The sequence below is a fragment of the Durio zibethinus genome, chromosome 11, assembly GCF_047325235.1.
Source record: "Durio zibethinus cultivar Kanyao isolate XHJ-2024 chromosome 11, ASM4732523v1, whole genome shotgun sequence".
Lineage (NCBI taxonomy): Eukaryota > Viridiplantae > Streptophyta > Magnoliopsida > Malvales > Malvaceae > Durio > Durio zibethinus.
The window spans coordinates 9,444,254-9,462,464 of NC_143172.1; the positions used below are offsets into that span (position 1 = coordinate 9,444,254).

The 18,211-nt window shown below is 32.0% G+C and overlaps 1 non-coding gene across 1 annotated transcript; it reads left to right on the plus strand.

Annotated features, from left to right (window-relative positions):
• Positions 1-16,555: 16,555 nt before the first annotated feature.
• LOC149516038 (small nucleolar RNA R71) lies at positions 16,556-16,662 on the plus strand. The gene has a single exon (XR_016346763.1). It is a non-coding gene; the product is annotated as a small nucleolar RNA R71 (small nucleolar RNA).
• The last annotated feature ends 1,549 nt before the right edge of the window (positions 16,663-18,211 follow it).

Below are 18,211 nucleotides of genomic sequence, written 5' to 3' on the forward strand. Positions count from 1 at the left end.
GTAATTGTCTCATAATCTTCTAATCTCTTTTTTTTAGAGATAATGTTCTTCATGAATTTTGCATAGGTAAACATCTACTCAAGTGCATCTGTAAATAGGATATTAATGTGCTGCTTCTTAAACACCTTAAGAAATTTAGAGAATTACTTTTATTCTTTCTGCTTCTCAAACCTTTAAAGAAAAAGAATATAAGGTATAGGTGGCTTAACTTAAGAGGAGTGAGCCTAAATGAACTTGATAAAGCACTAGAGGATGATGTTTGTGGTAAATAGGTATGAACGAGGACTACACCCTCATCTTTCTTTTTATTTTTCTCCTCATCATGAATTAGGTCTCTATCAGGCTTATCATCATCAAACTCCTTATTTGCCACATCTTAAGAACCATCAGGTCCTAGCCACTAGCTATATGCCTCTTACTCTTGAAGGTGATTGATTTACAATGCTCTTTCCCTTTTCTCCTAGAGTTGACCTTAATGTTACTAGGTAAGGTGCCTTAGGTCAGGTACTAAGAAACGTTGCTAACTGACCAATCTAGGTCTCTAAGTTCTTTATGAATGTGGACTAGCTTTGAAACATGGTGTTTTGATTCTGCATGAATGAGGTTTGAGCCTTAATAAAAGAACCTACAAGATCCTCGATTGAGGTTTTATTATCTAGGGGTGGCATAGATGGATACGGAGGAATATAGGGCTGTAAAGGCTACTACTAAAATGGTGACTATTGAAAACTTAATGGGTAAGGTAGTTTAGTGTATTGAGGTTATTATGGTACCTGCATAGACTAGATAGATTGAATGGGTTATTCCTCCAACTTGAGCCATATGTAAGAACGTAGGGGTTGTTGGGTTGCCTAGTGTTTGCTGTAAATAATGGATATTCTTTGGGTGGGTGCTTAGACATGACTCCTCCGAGAGTCTTACCTCACATACATCACGCATAGCTAAAGAACTATAGGTATAAGTAAACCTAGTGTCATAACATATAGATTCGAGTACTTATCACTAGACATAAACTTTAGGAGTCACCACAATCCTTTTTGTTTATATGTTATTGATCACCTAACAGAATCTATCTCATTCAAAAAAAAGTCCCAAAATTCACTTAGGTATCTTTAAATAGTAGATTCTAGTCCATGAAACCAAAATTTAGGTCTAGGGTATAGTTATGCATGAGAAAGGTTATAGCACCTTTATAACACCCATCCAAAAGATAATACCAGTTTGATTTCAAATTATCCAATCCTTAAAATATGTTTACAATTTACCAAATGATTTGATATTGAAAATTTTCCTTAAATTACTCCAATATGTTGGTAATAATTTAAAAATATTTTCTCACCTCAGAAGTATTCAAGAAGACTCTTTGTCATGCTTTGAAGAGGCTTCATCGTTAGATTCATTTAATTATGCTTTTGGAAATAAATATCTATAAATCAGATTTATAGTAAAAAAATATCCACCAATCTGTTGGTAAAAATTTCTATTGAAAATTATTCTCCAATTTGTTAGTAGGATTTTATACAAAAAGATAAGAAATATTATTTTATTATTTTTTTTCTTTTGAAAACTTAATTTTTAGAAATTATAAGGCTTTTTTATATGTTGGTAAAACTTTATTTTGGAAATAAAATATTGGTCATCCAATCTATTGGTAAGGCTTTTACTTTTATTATTATTTTTTAAATAAAAAAAGGTTATAAGGTTTTCCAATATATTGGTAAAACCTTATTTTTTTAAAAAATGTTTGCCTTCCAATCTGTTGGTAAGCCTTTTATTTAAATATTTTTTTATAAAATGTATTAAAAAAGATAAATAAATAAATAAAGTAGTTAAATACTTGAAGTTGACTAGGCTTAACGACTGGACTGTGTGGCTTGGCTCTAGGCATAGAAGGCAGTTGAAGCAGCTCGGCTTACACTGCTCAGCTTAGCTTGAGAAGGGCTATTGGAAACGGGCAAAGAGTTAAATGCGACAAAGACCGGATCAAGTCAATGATAAAAAGCATGGATCCTAGGTTATTTCAATACTAAAATGGTGTCATTTCAACAACAATATAAAATAAAAGAAAAACCTTGGTTTTCCTTAAATCGACTTTTCTCTTTCTCTTTCTTCTTTTTTCTTTCCTTTATTTCTCACTCTAGCTTGATGAAGAACTCAACACCGACTAGTTAAATCTTTCACTGACTTTAGAAAAGGCCACCAGTAATTGGGTTTTTCATCGAAAAGGTCACCGAAAAGTTTGAATTTAAATAAAAAATTTCAATAAAATCTAGAAATTCTAGAAAAATCTAAAAAATCAAAAAAAAAAACACCAAATCAATTCACTTAAGCTTCTGGAATCCTTCAAACCCTTGCCTAAATTAGAATAAATTTCCATAATTCTCAAACTCCTCAAAGAATCCATCAAGAACCTTATTACCAGAACAAGTACTATTTTGTATTTTTTGAATGATTTTTCCTCTTTTTTTCTTTTATTTTTTTCTAATTTGTATTCTCAGAACAATTTATAGGAGTTTTAGTTAGAAGTTTTAGGGTTCCATTGATTGTTAAAGATTTTCAAAAACCCATTTAATTTAGGTAAAATTAATTTTATAGAAACCCTAACTTTGATACTCTATGACTCTTTTCTAGTTGATTTCTTATTTCACGCTGGTTGATAACAAAAGTTCTAGAAATTCCTCTTTCCCCTATTTTCGTATGAGATTTCCAAGAGATTCAGTTTAATTTTGTTTTTATTTTTTTTTATTTACTTAATTTTTATTAAAAAATAAACAAACAGGTGAAATAATAAAAATAATAATAAAATACTTGTTGGACTAAAAACCGTGTTTAAGTGACAATCATTAGGCTCAAAGCTCAAACAAAATAAAACTATATGTTGGGCTAAAAGCTCAAATATTAACTGGGATAGGTTTATTTAGAGCCTAAAAAAACCCACTAAGCACTTCCAATGCCTGACAATCCCGACAAGATCGAAATCAAGAATTTAGCTGCATGCCTCGAATGAAATGGAGTGTCTACAGTTGCCTCTCTTTACATATGTTTATGAAATAGGAATGATGCAAAGACATAGACAACCATTAAGTTTGGTTCAACTTCAAACAATTTTAAAAGAACCCTCTAAATAGAGGCATGTAATTTTTTTCAAAAAATTTTTAAAGAACTCCTCTAAACAAACGCATAAAGCTTAAAAAATTCTAACTAACCATTGTAAATAGAGGTTCAACAAACTAAACTCTTCTATATAGAGGCAAACAAATTTAAATTAAGAAATGGGCTCCTCTATACAGAGACTAAACAACTTTAGATTAGGAAATGGACTCCTCTAAATAGAGGCTAAATGACTTTAAATTAGGAAATGGGTTCCTCTATACATAGGCTAAAAAACTTTAAATTAGGAAATGGGCTCCTTTAAATAGAGGCTAAAAGGATCCTCTAACCAAAGGTTTAGTGATTTAAAATAGAAAATGGGTTTCTCTAACCAAAGGTTCAAAGATTTAAAAAGATTTTTCTTTAACTATTAGAAATCTTGCCTTAAAAATTTTTTCTCCATCTAAAATTTGAAATCTTTGCATTCGCATTCTCTATGTTGGATTTTGTGAGGTTTCTGCTCTAGATAAATAGAATGAAGTACAAATGAATTATCAATTGTGGTACATAGATTCTCAGGACTCTTTCTTTTTTAATTCTAAATTCTTCAAGTTTCCAATAATTGGTACTCGTCTTATGACATTAACGTTTGTACCAGGCTTTGAAAGTTTCATTTTTTGCCTTTGTACCTTTCAACCCCTCCAAGGTAATGTACAATCTTCCAAGATATTATTCAGTTATCAATTATTATCCTAATTTTAAGACATATAAGATGTAAATCATATCTTCTATTCATTGTATAGCATTTAAATAAAAAAAAGGCACATATTGAAAGTGAGATATAGATAATGAACATCTTTATTTGGAAAAGAAATTAGATCATAAATGATGGCTATTTAGGACAAGTTTGTCTACTAGATATGGTAAAGGTAAACAAGGATGGCTATTTGGGACAACAATGCCCCAAAATAAACATTTAGATAATCTTGACAATATTGCACTTCAAAGCTTTTTAAAATATACCAGCTTTCATGTTGGCACACTCGTAAATGATGTTGTGCTCAACTTATCCAAGTCGCCCTTTTAGGTTTTCAACTTAGATAAACCCCCATTTAGTCTAAACCACCCTTTCAAGTTTTCATTTGAACTCTCCTTTTTTTTTAAAAGCAAAGCATTTTTTCATAGCATTAGAATTTATAAGATTGGGAAAATCATCTCTATCCATCTCTGTTAAGATTAATGCTCCATCCAAAAAGGCTCTTTTACTACATACAACTTTTCCAAATTTGGAGTCCACTTTCTCCTATTATCATGCTGACTTAGGAGAATTCTTTTCAACACTAACTCTCTTTTTTAAAATTGACGAGGTTGGACTTTCTTGTCATGAGTTCTCATCATTCTTATTTGATATTATTGACTATGACATAGTGCTACAAACTACTTTTCTTTATTGAATTTCAGTTGCTCATAGCATTCTTGAATCCATTCACCTTATTCTAATCCCAATTCTCTTAAAACTCTTATAGATTGGATTTCTACTTCTACTGGCCACATAGCCTTCATCTCATAAACCAAGGAAAGTAGGGTTGCCCTAATAAAAGTGTGCACTGATGTTCAATAGGTATGCAAAGCAAAAGGTAATTTCTCATGCCAATCTTCATACATCTTAGTTATTTTCTCCATAATCCTTTTAATATTCTTATTCACAACTTCTACTACTCGATTCATCTTTGAGTGATATAGTGTCGAATTATGGTGCTTAATCTTGAACTGAGCACATATCTCTTTCATCATTTTGCTATTTAAGTTCTGAACATTATCTGAGATAATCTTCTTAAGGAGTCCATATTTGTAAATTGTTTCTTTCTTTATAAACTTGCAGACTACTGATTATGTCACATTTGCATAAACAGTTGCCTAGACCCATTTTGTAAAGCAATCGATCATTACAAAAATGAATATACTCTTTTTAGATGCTTTTAGAGTAATGGGACCAATGGCATCTATACCTCACATAGAGAATGGCCAAAGTGGTGCCAAAACATGTAAAATAATGGGTGGAACATGAATCTTGTCAGTATAAATTTAGCATTTATGACATTTTTTAGCATAATCGATGTAATCACTTTTCATTGTTAACCAATAATATTTGGCTCTCATAATCTATCTTTTTACCATATGTCCATTTGCGTGTGCTCTACATATCTTGTCATGCACATCCTAAATAATTTTGTTTACCTTAGCTGCATTTATATATCGTAACAACACCTGATCTCTGCTTTTATTATACAAAACATCTCTGTCTAAGAAGAATCCCATAACTAATCTTTTTAGGACTCTCTTATCATTCTCTATTGCCTGATCTAGGTATTGCTGATTTCTTAAGTATTTAGGATATCATAATACCAAGGTTTTCCATATTCCTTTTCTTTCACATTGGCATAATGTATCAGTATGTTTTTTACATCTAACTTAATGAGCTGAATCTCAGTATTGTTATCGATCTGGATCATTACAACCAGAATAGCCAATGGCATCTATAATATGATTTTCTTCACAAGGAAAATGTTCGAATTGGACTTTCTCAAACTGTTTGCACAACTTTGAGATGTACTTATAATATGGGATAAGCTTTAAATCTCTTGTCTACCATTCTCCCTTTAATTGATAAATAACCAAAGTTGAATCCCATAACACCTTTAATACTTTAATTTTTCTGTCCAAAGCAGCTTGTAAACCTATGACACAGGCTTCATATTCTGCCTCATTATTCATGTAATTGAAGTTTAACCTTGCTGTAATAGGATAATAATACCCTTCAGGCAATATCAAAATTGCCTCAATTCCATGCCCTAAGGCATTAATAGCCTCATCAAAATACATTTTCCATGACTTATCATTGTCATGTTCTTTCTCTAATTCTTAAATAGCTAATAATTTTTCATCTGAAATATCAAGTTTCATTGGCTTAAAGCTTTCGGTAGCACAATCCATAAAGAATTCTACTATAATACTTTTCTTTGATTGCCTTTTGGCTTATGTATACAATATCATACTCTGAGAGCATTACTTGCCATCTTACAATCTTTCCTAAAAATGATGGTTTCTTAAAGATGTATTTGATTAGGTCCAACTTAGCTATAGGCTAAGTTATATGGTAAAATATGTACTGCTTAAGTCTCTTAGCTATCTAAGCTAAAATGCAACACATTTTCTCCAATAATGAATACTTTGACTCATATTCCATGAACTTTTTACTCAAGTAGTAAATAGCTCTTTCTTTTCTACTGAACTCATCTTGTTGCCCCAGCACATATCTTATCAACTTTTTATGTATAGTCAAATACAGAATTAATGGTCTCTCTGGAATAGGTGGTACTAATATTAAAGGATTTGATAGGTATTGCTTAACTTTATTAAAAGTTTCTTGACATTCTCCATTCCATTCATCAAGGATTTTTTTTTGAAAAAGCTTAAAGATAAGATCGCATTTGGAGGTAAATTGGAAGGTGAATTGAGAGATGTAGTTCAATTTGCCTAGAAAACCTTGGACATCCTTTGGCGTACTTAGAAGAGATAAGATATGGATGGCCTGTATCTTGTTTGGGTTAACTTTGATTCTTCTTTCACTAACCACGAAGCCTAGTAATTTTTCTGACTTGGCTTCGAATATGTATTTGGATGGATTTAACTTGAGCTTAAATTTCTTTAACCTCTCAAACTATTTTTTAAGGTTAGCTACATGGTCTTCTCCTTCATGAGATTTTATGATCATGTTATCCACATACATTTCAATCTTTTTATGCATCATGTCATGGAAGAGTGTTACCATAGCCCTTTAATAAGATGCCTTAGCATTTTTCAATCTAAAGGACATAACCTTTCAATCCAAATGTGGTTTTTTTCCATGTCATCCTAGGTTATCTTTATCTAATTATAACCTAAAAATCCATCTACAAAAGAATACAGAATGTTGGGTTGTATTATCCACCAATTTATTAATATAAGGCAAAAAAAATTATCCTTTGGGCTAGCCTTGTTAAATCACGGTAATCTACACACATTCATACCTTTTCATCATTTTTAGGAATAAATACTATATTAGCCACCTACTTAGGATATTTTATCATTTGTAAATAGCCTACATCAAATTGCTTCTTTACCTCTTCTTTGATCTTCAATAGCATTTTAGGATTCATTATTCTCAACTTTTGTTGAACAAGCCTACATTTGGGTTTGAAGTGTAGCCTATGTTCCATTATTTCAATATTGAGCCTAGGCATATCTTGATAAGACTAGGCAAACACATCTATAAATTTTTAAAGCAGATCTTTTAACCTTTCTCTATTAGTCGATGAAGGTGATGTGTCGACTTTAACCTCTTTCTTGTTCTCATCATCCTCTAAATTAATCATCTTAGTAATTTTTTGACGAGACTCAATAGACTTATTCTTCTGTTTAATCAATCTTATTAGATCTGTAGTCAAAGTGTATTCTTCAAAGTCAACTTTGGTGTCAAATTCATAATCATTAATTGAGTTTTCAAAATTAAATCCTTGATTGTTATTATGATTATCTTCACATTCATTTGAGGACTTGAAATTAAATGAAATGGGGGATATTGGCAAAATGCTTCAACTAAAAGGAAAAATGGAAACTGAACAGAAGAGATGAATAAGAATACATAATCTTATGTTTTTATTAAGATAATAATTTATAAGAGGCCCATACACAAAAGACTATCCTAATGCTTTTTGGCATAAGCAATTAGGAATTATAATTACATTAAAAGGGTATCAATGATAGCATGTATCTTGATGACATTCTAATTTTTTAGTTCAAAGCCTGGTAAACATGGATAGACTAACACTTTTTCTTTCTGGGCTTCTTCTTTTATCATCCGGATGGACATTTTAGCAAAAGCTTCTTCAATGCTCAATTTATCTTTAGCATCTTTCTCTAACCTTAGATACATACATCCTTTTAACCTAAAGTCTCATATAGATGAAGTATGACTATCAGCATATTTCTTACTATTTTTTCCTCTTTTATTGTCTCGTATCCTCTTCATTTCCCATTTTTCAAATTCATACCCTAAGCCTAATCTATTGTTATTGTCTATTATCGTTGAAGGCTCCTTAATTCCTTTCAGATATTTACCCAACTTAGCTCTTGGATACCAACCTTTGTTGACAATTCGGCTTATCATAATTCTACTAAAATCTGGATGGTATAGCTAAGATCCTTCACCCACAGTATTAATAAGTTTAAAGGATCAATAATAAGACTCTAACTATTCTTTTGTAGCTTCTACATAGAGAGCATTTATAGGTTGAGTTACTAATAAGTCTTCTTTTCTAGCCACGATCATAAATCGACCTTCATGTTGAACTTGATTTTTTTATGTAAAGAAGAGGGAATGGCACATGCCATGTGAATCCATGGCCTATCCAGCAAACAATTATAAGATGAGGAGATGTCCATAATCTAAACTTTTATATTAAAGGTACAAGACCTAATCTGTAAAGGTATTTCAATGTCTCATAACATTTCACGTCTGATTCCATTAAAGGCTTAGACAATTGTATGGCTACTTTTAATATGGGACACTTTAGTGGGTAGCCTCGCTAAAGTGGACATGGGCATGACATTAAAGTAGAGCTATTGTCAATATGCACTTTGGCTATAATATGACTCTTGCATTTGACAATAATGTGTAGGGCCTTTATGTTTCCTTTTCCCTTAAGTAGGATCTTGTCATCACTAAAGGGTATATAATGTGGTACTACCATATTTCTTGCCAAATGGTTCACATACTCCACAAAAACATTGTATGCCATATAAGCCTAATTTAATACTTTTAACAAGGCATTATAGTTTGGTTCTAAATTTAACAATAGTGACAACAAAGAGATTTTAGCTAGCATCTTGTTTAACTACTCAACCATAAAATACTTGCTATGCTTTAACATCTTTAAGATCTCACAGGCTTTTTTTTTTTTTTATATATAAGCTTTGGACTATTTTTTTTTTTGGGTTAGCTCTAGCTCAACCTATTTTTCCATCATTATTGCCTTCTACTTTCTCACCCTTTCAAGCATCTCTGGAGTGTAACACCTTTCACTTCTGGTTATGCCCCTTACACCAATAATGTTGGTTGCATCTGGCTTGGGCATGGTTTTCTTTTACCCTTGGATTTTTACTTCAAAGGCATACCTCAATAGTATAGCCTTTTCATCCTTTTAAGGAATGGGCTTAAGACTTTGAAAGTCATTGGCTTAAGAATAAACTTGTCTATGACTAATTTTGGTTTCTCATCATAATATATGGTTATCGGCTTTGACACCCATTTTGACTTATCAATCATAGACACTTTAGCATCTTTCAAGGCTTCTAATTTTTTGTACAATTTGATCTGGTATGAATCCATCAGCTTCTGTACTTTTTCATGAAACTATTTGTAAGTTTCAATAAAGTGACCCAAAGCCCCACTGTGGTACTTACACCTTTAATTTGGGACACATCTCCCATGATATGGGCGTGGGTCTACTGGTTGTACCATCCCAACCTTATATAGAGCATCATATAATTGATTGAATGGCATATTAATCTATTTTACTTTTTTCTTCATACGCCCCATATCTTCATTCAAAGCTTGACTGTATGATTGGGTAATGGATTATCACTAATATTGGGTGTTACTTTTCCACTAGTATTGAAATTAATCAGCCCATATCTAATTAGACCTTGCACCTTCTATTTCAAAATGGTGCAATTTATAGTGGAAAGGCCTGTAATTTCATAATGGTAATCACAATGAGTAGTAGGATTATACCACTTAGGATAAGGGGGTTCAAGTGGTTTTATATGAAGAGGAGCAATTAAATGATTATAGAGTTCTTGGTACATCTCTATATAGGTCATGGGAATAGGGTCAAAGGTAGGCTTCTACCGATTATCTCGCGGTTCTCTTAGACCACTTGTTGGGTTGGATAGGCATATAAAAGGCCTTTCAGTATAAAGGATATTAAAGTGGTAGGTATTGGTAGGTGGTCAAAATGATGGTTGATAAGTGGGTGGATAAGAAAATTGTGGAACTAGTTGGTATAGGAAAGCTAAGGCATTGTTATGGTAGAACAATATGGGGGTAGAAAGGTTGTGGGTAAGAGGTGTAATTTCTGAATTACTGCTCTTCAAAACTCATAACTTAAGTTTCATTCTTTTTTTTCTTAGGCCTTCTCTTGGCTACTGAAGATTCTTCTCCTTTAAACTTGCCATTCTTGATGGCATTTTCAATGATCTCGTCCGTGATCACCATATCAACAAAATTCTTAATTGTGTTCCCTATCATCTTTACGTAATAAGGTGACTTCAAAGTGCTCACAAATAGAACTATTTTTTTTTCTGGTCAACGATGGCTAGACTTTAGCGACATATCCCTCCATATTTGAGCTTATTCCTCAAATGACTTAGTTACTTTTTTTCTATGCTTTGCAAAGAAAGGTGATCAAGAGCCATATCTATAATATGGTAGTATTGATTGATGAAGGAGTGCGGGTATTCAACTGAACATACCACTTTGTCATAGACCTAGTTAAACTATCCTAGAATACATGTATAAGTAACTTTTCATTACTGGCGTAGGCTACCATTTTATGATTGTACATCGTAACTTGAGTGATAAGACATTTGGTACCATCATATTTCTTAAACTTTGGTACTTTAAACTTTTAGGGTATCACCACATTTGATACCAAACAAAGCTCAGCGGCATCCATAGAACCAAAAAATTGATGCCCTTCATAGCTTTCAATCTCTCCTTGAGCATGTTCATCATGTGATTAGCTTTAGAGTCTTCCAATAACTTAGCCACCTTTAACTTCAATTTTTCTTTTGAATTGTCCAAACTAGGAACTTTGATTGGTTCAATTGCCTTTTTAGTGAAGCCAGGATTGATATAGTTTTAAGCATTCCCTTGGCTAGGCACAGGTGCCATTCCTAAATAATTATAGCTTGGGAATGCAAGCTATTGTGGTGGGAAGTTTTGAGTGGATTGGGCCTGATACATGCCATAACTCAAAAGATATAGTGGATCAGTAACTTCATGTGACACATCTTCCTCTACCACTTTTCCTTTATTTAGCTTTCCTAAAAATTCAAGGATTTTGCTTAATTCTCCCTTGATTTCCTCCTGAGCTCTTTCCAATTTCTCAACACAACTCGTATTATCTTGTTCCATTCTTCTAGCTTGAGCCTAGGTGTTGTACTGGTATTGAGCTATCCTTGAACCTTGTGTGCTATAACCTTAAATTAGTGGTCTTATTATGAACTAACATGATCAATAATTTAATTATGAATGAATGAATGAATGTAATGCATGAAAAAGAGATAAAGAAAATATTTTCCCTTTAAGGAAATTTCAACAAAAGTGAATTTTCATTTATTTCACTAAAGTCTATTTTACACTAAGTCTATTATTCTCTACTTATAAAAATGTTTAATCCGCTCATACTTATCCTTAGCCTTTTCAATGAAGTTTAATAGATGTTGTCCATGTTCTTTTGATGCTGTAACCATTGTTCTCAATGTCTCAACCTCTTTAACCATTTCTCCTACCTTGATCACGGCCTTACTTATCTGAGTTGCAAGATGCTCTATGTACTTTTACCTTCCTAAACTTTCTCTTTTGCCAAACCATGCTTGGTAGGATAACTCCCTATGCTTTTTTGTGAATGCCATGATGTGATCCATTTGTTCATTCAACTTCTACTTCAATGTTTGAATATACCTTTTAAGCATCTCATTTTTCTATTGGGCTTCAACATAATCATCCTCCATTTGAAAACATTCTCTTTCTAGTTTTTCATTCTCATAAGTCAAATTAGTGATATTTATTTCCTTGGCCTTCACTTGGATATGTAATCTTTTATGTGCTTAACATAGCTCCATCAACTCCCTAAGGGCATTGTCACGCTCCCTAAAAACCTTTTAGGCTTTACTCTCAGCTTTTAATTTCTTATATTGTTGATAAAGTTCAGCCAAATCTTTAACTATCGTATCACGTTCTTTAGAGATCTTATGGACTTGAACTTTTAATTTTTCTACCTTGTCTTTCCATTGCTCATTTTTTTTCTTAAAGCTTTTGAATCTCTTACTTCATCTTGTTTTTCTCAACTTCAAATTCTTTCTTTTCAAATTCCAACTCTGAGGGTATTTTATCCAACTTTTGATTCACTAGCTGGCTATGATATTTGAGTGTAAACATAACCTCCTTCCCCTCTTGGCTCTCCGCACCAAATACCCATGAGTAACTTTATTAGTAAATGACCCAAGACTCACTCTCTTTAGCTTCTTCCTTGCCTTGATCACATTATCCACCTTTTGTAGCATTTTTTGCTCACTATATAAAAAATCTACTTAAATGAGTTCGTGTGTCATGGGAACGAATTGTTCAGCTCCAAACTACCTTTAAACCATAAGCGATGCATAACTTGTTGCTTCTTATAAACCTAAAAGTGAAACCATAATCTCATCTTTACACTGATATAGCATTGATTCACGATTCATCCATGGAACAAACCACTTCACGTGGGTGCAAGTAAGGCCTTGTAGCAAGACCATCCATTCCTTCTTAGGTTTGGGCTTTGGCCATTCATTTTCACAAAACTCCTTAATCAAGCATCGATTGTGGAAGTACAATATGGAAAATGCATTCTTTTTACATTCAAAATGACTCTTCATCCACAAATATAAGAATGGTAGAAACCTAATGAAGCATCTTTTGTCTTTTTGATGACAATGGTTTAAAGATCTAATCGTTTCAGTCAAAATTACAAGAGAAGGATTGCAACTTCTTTCCACATACTAAAAGAAATCAATCACTTCTATTTCAATATGACCCAAGATCCTGAGAAATACCACTATGCCATATATAGCTAAAGCAAATATATCTAGCCCTTGATCATTATTCAAATGTTTTATGATAAAGTCACGGAACAACTCCCAAGGAAGACAACTATGGTCATTTCTTTTCTGAACCTATACATTTACATCTTTCTTTTTGACTCCCATGAGATCCGTTAGTTTCTTACGAAATGCTAGTTTTCCTAACATATATCTTATCTAGTGATTAGAGATGTAAACCCATTAATGTAGAGTACTCCTTTATAGTTGGTGTCATGTTAATCTTATTAAAGATGAAGCATCTATATGAAAGATCCCATTATTGCACCTTGACTCTAATGAGGGAATATTCAACTACCACCGAAATGAGATGTGCAATATGACCATACTTCTCACAAAAAGCTAACTGTCTAGACTAACTCATACTTTTCATATATCAAATAGGTCCTTCAAATCATTTTGTTCGAGAAGAAAATGAACTTTTTTAGGCAAGGTGGAAACATAGTCTGATGGTAAACAATCACCTTCCTTTTGTTGCCATTTGTTTTACTCTACCTTTACATTATTAGGTGACTCATACTCAAAGAATGTAGACGAGGCACAAACTATATGTTTAGTGGATTCTATGAAGCTTTTGTTGAAAATATCCTTGGGGCAAGTATGCTATGCAATCTGTATAAATGTTTTATGAACATGCAAGATAAGAAAAAACAAAGAAATTAGTTAACCAATATACAAAAAAAAACATATTAACAAAATAAATACAACAACTAACATGGTACTAATTCAGGGTCAACACTGAAAGATTAAGGGAACATGACTCTACTTATGGGTTAAGCTTATAAGGTCAACTATATGTGGTTTGAGTTATTTCTAAAAGTTCTCAAATTGTTCCTTACATAATTGTCCATCACAAAATAGTAAGGCATCCTAATCCTCACCCATTATAAGCTACAAACGAACAAGGCTCAATTTGAGTGGAAGCATTTTGCTAGCCCATGCAGAGACATGAAACTCATGAAGGCGTAGGTACTTTACTCCCTTATAAGGGACAGAACTCGGGTATAGAGTTCATGTTATGTATGCAAATGAATGAAAGATATGAATAAAATAATAAATAAATAAAATGTGAACAAGGAGAAAAATTTTAAATTTATTAAGTTAGGCTTGGATAACTAAAAATCATTTACTGGCTTGACTCTTAATTATCCCTAGTGGAGTCACCAAACTATCATAATGTATAGATCTCGAAACCTATTGCTAGACATAGATTGTAGGAGTCATCATTAATCCTTTAGCTTATGTGTGATTGGCCACCTTATAGAATTTGTCCTATTTAAAAAGAAGTCTCAAGATTTACTTAGGTATCTTTAAATAGTATATTCTAGTCCATGAAACCAAAATTTAGATCTAAAAGTATGGTTATGCATGAAGAAGGTTATAGCACCCTCACAACAACCATCCAAAAGATGGTACCCTTTTTATTTTAAACTATCCAAGCCTAAATATATGTTTGCAATTTACCAAATGATTTAATATTGAAAATTTTTCTTAAATTATTCCAATATGTTAGTAATAATTTAAGAATATTTCATTACCTCAAGAGTATTCAAAGAGACTATTTGTCACACTTTAAAGAGGTTCTGTCATCGGATTCATTTAATTTTGCTTTTAGAAATAAATATCTATAAACCGAGTTTATAGTAAAAAATGTCTTCCAGTTTATTGGTAAGACTTTCGGTTGATAATTATCTTCCAATATGTTGGTAGGATTTTATGCAAAAAGATAAAAAATTTTATTTTATTTTACTTTTTTTGTAAACTTGATTTTTAAAAATTATAAAGCTTTTCAATATGTTGGTAAACCTTATTTTGAAAATAAAATAATGGGCCTTCAATCTGTTGGTAACACTTTTATTTTTATTTTTTAAAATTAAAAAAAGTTATAAAGTTTTCCAATATGTTGGTAAAACCATACTTTTAAAAAAGAATGATTACTTTCCAATCTATTGGTTAGGGTTTTATTTAAATATTTTTTTTATAAAAATGTATTTAAAAAATAATAGATAAATAAACAAATAAATAAATAAATAAAATAGTTAAATACCTGAAGTAGGCTCGACTTAGTGGTTGGATTGTATGGCTTGGCTTTAGGCATAGAAGGCAGTTGAAGTGGCTTGGCTTAGACGATGTAGCTTGGCTTGAGATGGGCTACTAGAAATGAGCCAAGAGTTGGGCGCAACAAGGATCGAATTAGGTAAATGATAAAAAGCATGGACCTGGGTTATTTCAATACCAAAATGGTGTCGTTTCGATAACAATATAAAATAAAATAAAACCTTGGTTTTTCTTAGACCAACTTCTCTTTCTCTCTTTTTTTTTTTTTTCTTTCCTCTACTTCTCACTCTAGCTTGATGAAGAACTCAATGCCGACCAATTGAATCTTTCATCGGATTCTAGAAAAGGCCACGAGTAAAGGGTTTTTTGCAAGAATGGTCACGAAAAGTTTGAATTTATGCTGAAAAATTCAACAAAATTTGGAAAATCCTGTTAAAATCTAAAAAATCACCCAAAAATACCAAATTAATTTGTTTAAGCTCCTGGAATCCTGCAAACCCTTGCCTAAACTAGAATAAATTCCCACAATTCTCAAACTCTTCAAAGAATCCCTCAAGAACCCTACTACTAGAACAAGTACTATTTTGTGATTTTTTGAATGATTTTCCCTCTCCTTTTCTTTTTTCTTTTCCTATTCTATATCCTTAAAACAATTTATAGGGGTTTTAGCCATAAATTTTAGGTTCCATTGATTTTTAAATATTTTTTAAAATTTTTTTAATTTAGGTAAAATTAATTGATAGAAACCCTAACTTTGATACTTTATTATTCTTTTTTATTTGATTTCCTATTTCATGCCGGTTGATAACAAAAGTTCCAAAATTTCCTTTTTGCTTGATTCGTACAAGATTTCTAAAAGATTTAGTTTGATTTTTCTTTTCTTTCCTTTTTGGATTTATTTAGTTTTTATTAAAGAACAAACAAATAGATGGAATAAAAAAATAATAAAAAATTTGTTGGACTAAAGCCCATGTCCAAATAATAATCATTGGGCTCAAAGCCAAACAAAATAAAACTATATGTTGGGCTAAAAGCCCAAACAATAATTGGGAAAGGTTCATTTGGAACCTAAAAAATCCAATAAACACTTCCATGGCCCAATAATTTTAACAAGATTGAAATCAAGAATTTAGGTGCATTTCCTGGATGAAATGAGGTGTCTACACCTAGAATGACTAAGACTCGACTCCAATGGTGTAACCTTACTACGTAAAGACTTTACAAATTTGGCTAGGGAATCTACCTTGGCACTAATCTTATACACCCCCAAAGCTTTCCTAGAATGTTGTCTCTTATTTGACTACTGATAATTATTAATGGACATATTCTCAATAAGCTCATAAGCTATGTTAGAAGTTTTACTCTTCAAAGCACCTCCCAATGCAGCATCCTAGTGTTAGGCACTAACCCATTATAAAAAATTTGAATCTTTAGCCATTTTGGTAGACCATGGTGTGGACATCGCCTCAAGAGCTCTTTATATCTTTTCCATGCCTCAAACAATGTCTTTGAGTCATGCTGGGTAAATTTAGTGTTCTCATTCCGAAGCTTGGCCATCTTGGCCAGAGGAAAAAATTTAGTCATGTATTTTTGCACTAAATCATCCCAAGTGGTGATGGAATTTGTGGCATCAAGGCTAACCAACTCTTGGTTCTATCTCTAAGGGAAAATGGAAATAACCTAAGCTTAATAGCATCCTCAGTAACATCGTTTTGTTTAAATGTATCACAAATCTCCAAAAAATCCCAAAGATGAGCATTCGGATCTTCACTTGAATGACCATTAAATTGCATCAACTACTATATCATCTAGATGACAACAGGTTTAATCTCAAAATTATTGGCTTGTATAGCTGGCCTCTTAAGGCTAGGTTGAACCATGAAGATCGAGCACAACATAATCCCTAAGGACTCTAGTGTCTTCTTTGGCCATGGTGACGGTAGGATCGATTTGTCTCTCCCTTCTAATCCTCTTATGAGTAGCCTCAAGCTGAAGATCTAAAGAGATCAACTCACGATTTCTAATTGAGTGCATACATGGGCCACAAGAATACTATACCTAATGAACCATGCTAAAAATAGAAATCTAAGTATATCTACTTAAGGAAAAAAATGGTCAACAAAGGATCCTATGATATATACACCTAAAACTGAGGCAAACCTAACATCTAGCCTAAGGTATGTACACTAAAGGGAACCAACCTATAAAAGAGTATGGTGAAGATTAATATTAACCTAGGATTTTTAAATCTTAATCCTTGGCAACAACACCAAAAACTTGATTGGAAAAACTCTACAAGTGCACAGGCCATCAAGTAATAATATAGACTGTAGAAGTCTAAATGTTGATCTAACGAGAATTAGTAAAAGAAATTCCAAGCTTAAATATCCTTTATCCCCATACACTAGCTAAAGTTGGTTCAATCAACCAATATCTATGAAAAAAAAAAACTTCTAGAAAATTTACAATGGAAAATCAAATTAGGAAACAAATTATAAAAGAAAATTGAACTAAGAAAATAGAATGCAATTGAAAAAAAAAATTTGACAAAGAAATTTCCAATTAAAATTTTACCATAATTAATCTAGTTGACAACTAAATCTTGTAACCCTAATTTTAAAATTTCATAAACATCTAATAAAATGCAAAGCTAAAAAGCAAATGTAAAAGAAAAAAAAAATCAAACATTGATACAAACACATGAAAATATTACCTAAAATTCTAAAATGAAGAAAAAAAATAATTTCTAGAAATGATACATAATGAAAACTGAAAATGACCACTTATGATGCACTTAAAGCTAAAAAATTTTTAATGCAAACAAAATTAACCTAAACTGAATTTGAAACCCCTAGGACACAATCTAATCAAATCAATGTATTACCTAAAGCACTAGATAGAAGCTAAGAAAATAGGTTACTATTGCATGAAATCAAGAATGAGGCGTAAATTTCACACCAAAGCAATGCAAAGAAAAAAATATTTTCACACCAAAGCTAACTTGATTCCTAATGAGAAAACACAAGAACTATATATGTATGAATCCTAAAAGAAGAACTAAGTGCAGGTTTTTATTAAAAAAAGAAAACACTGAGTTGCA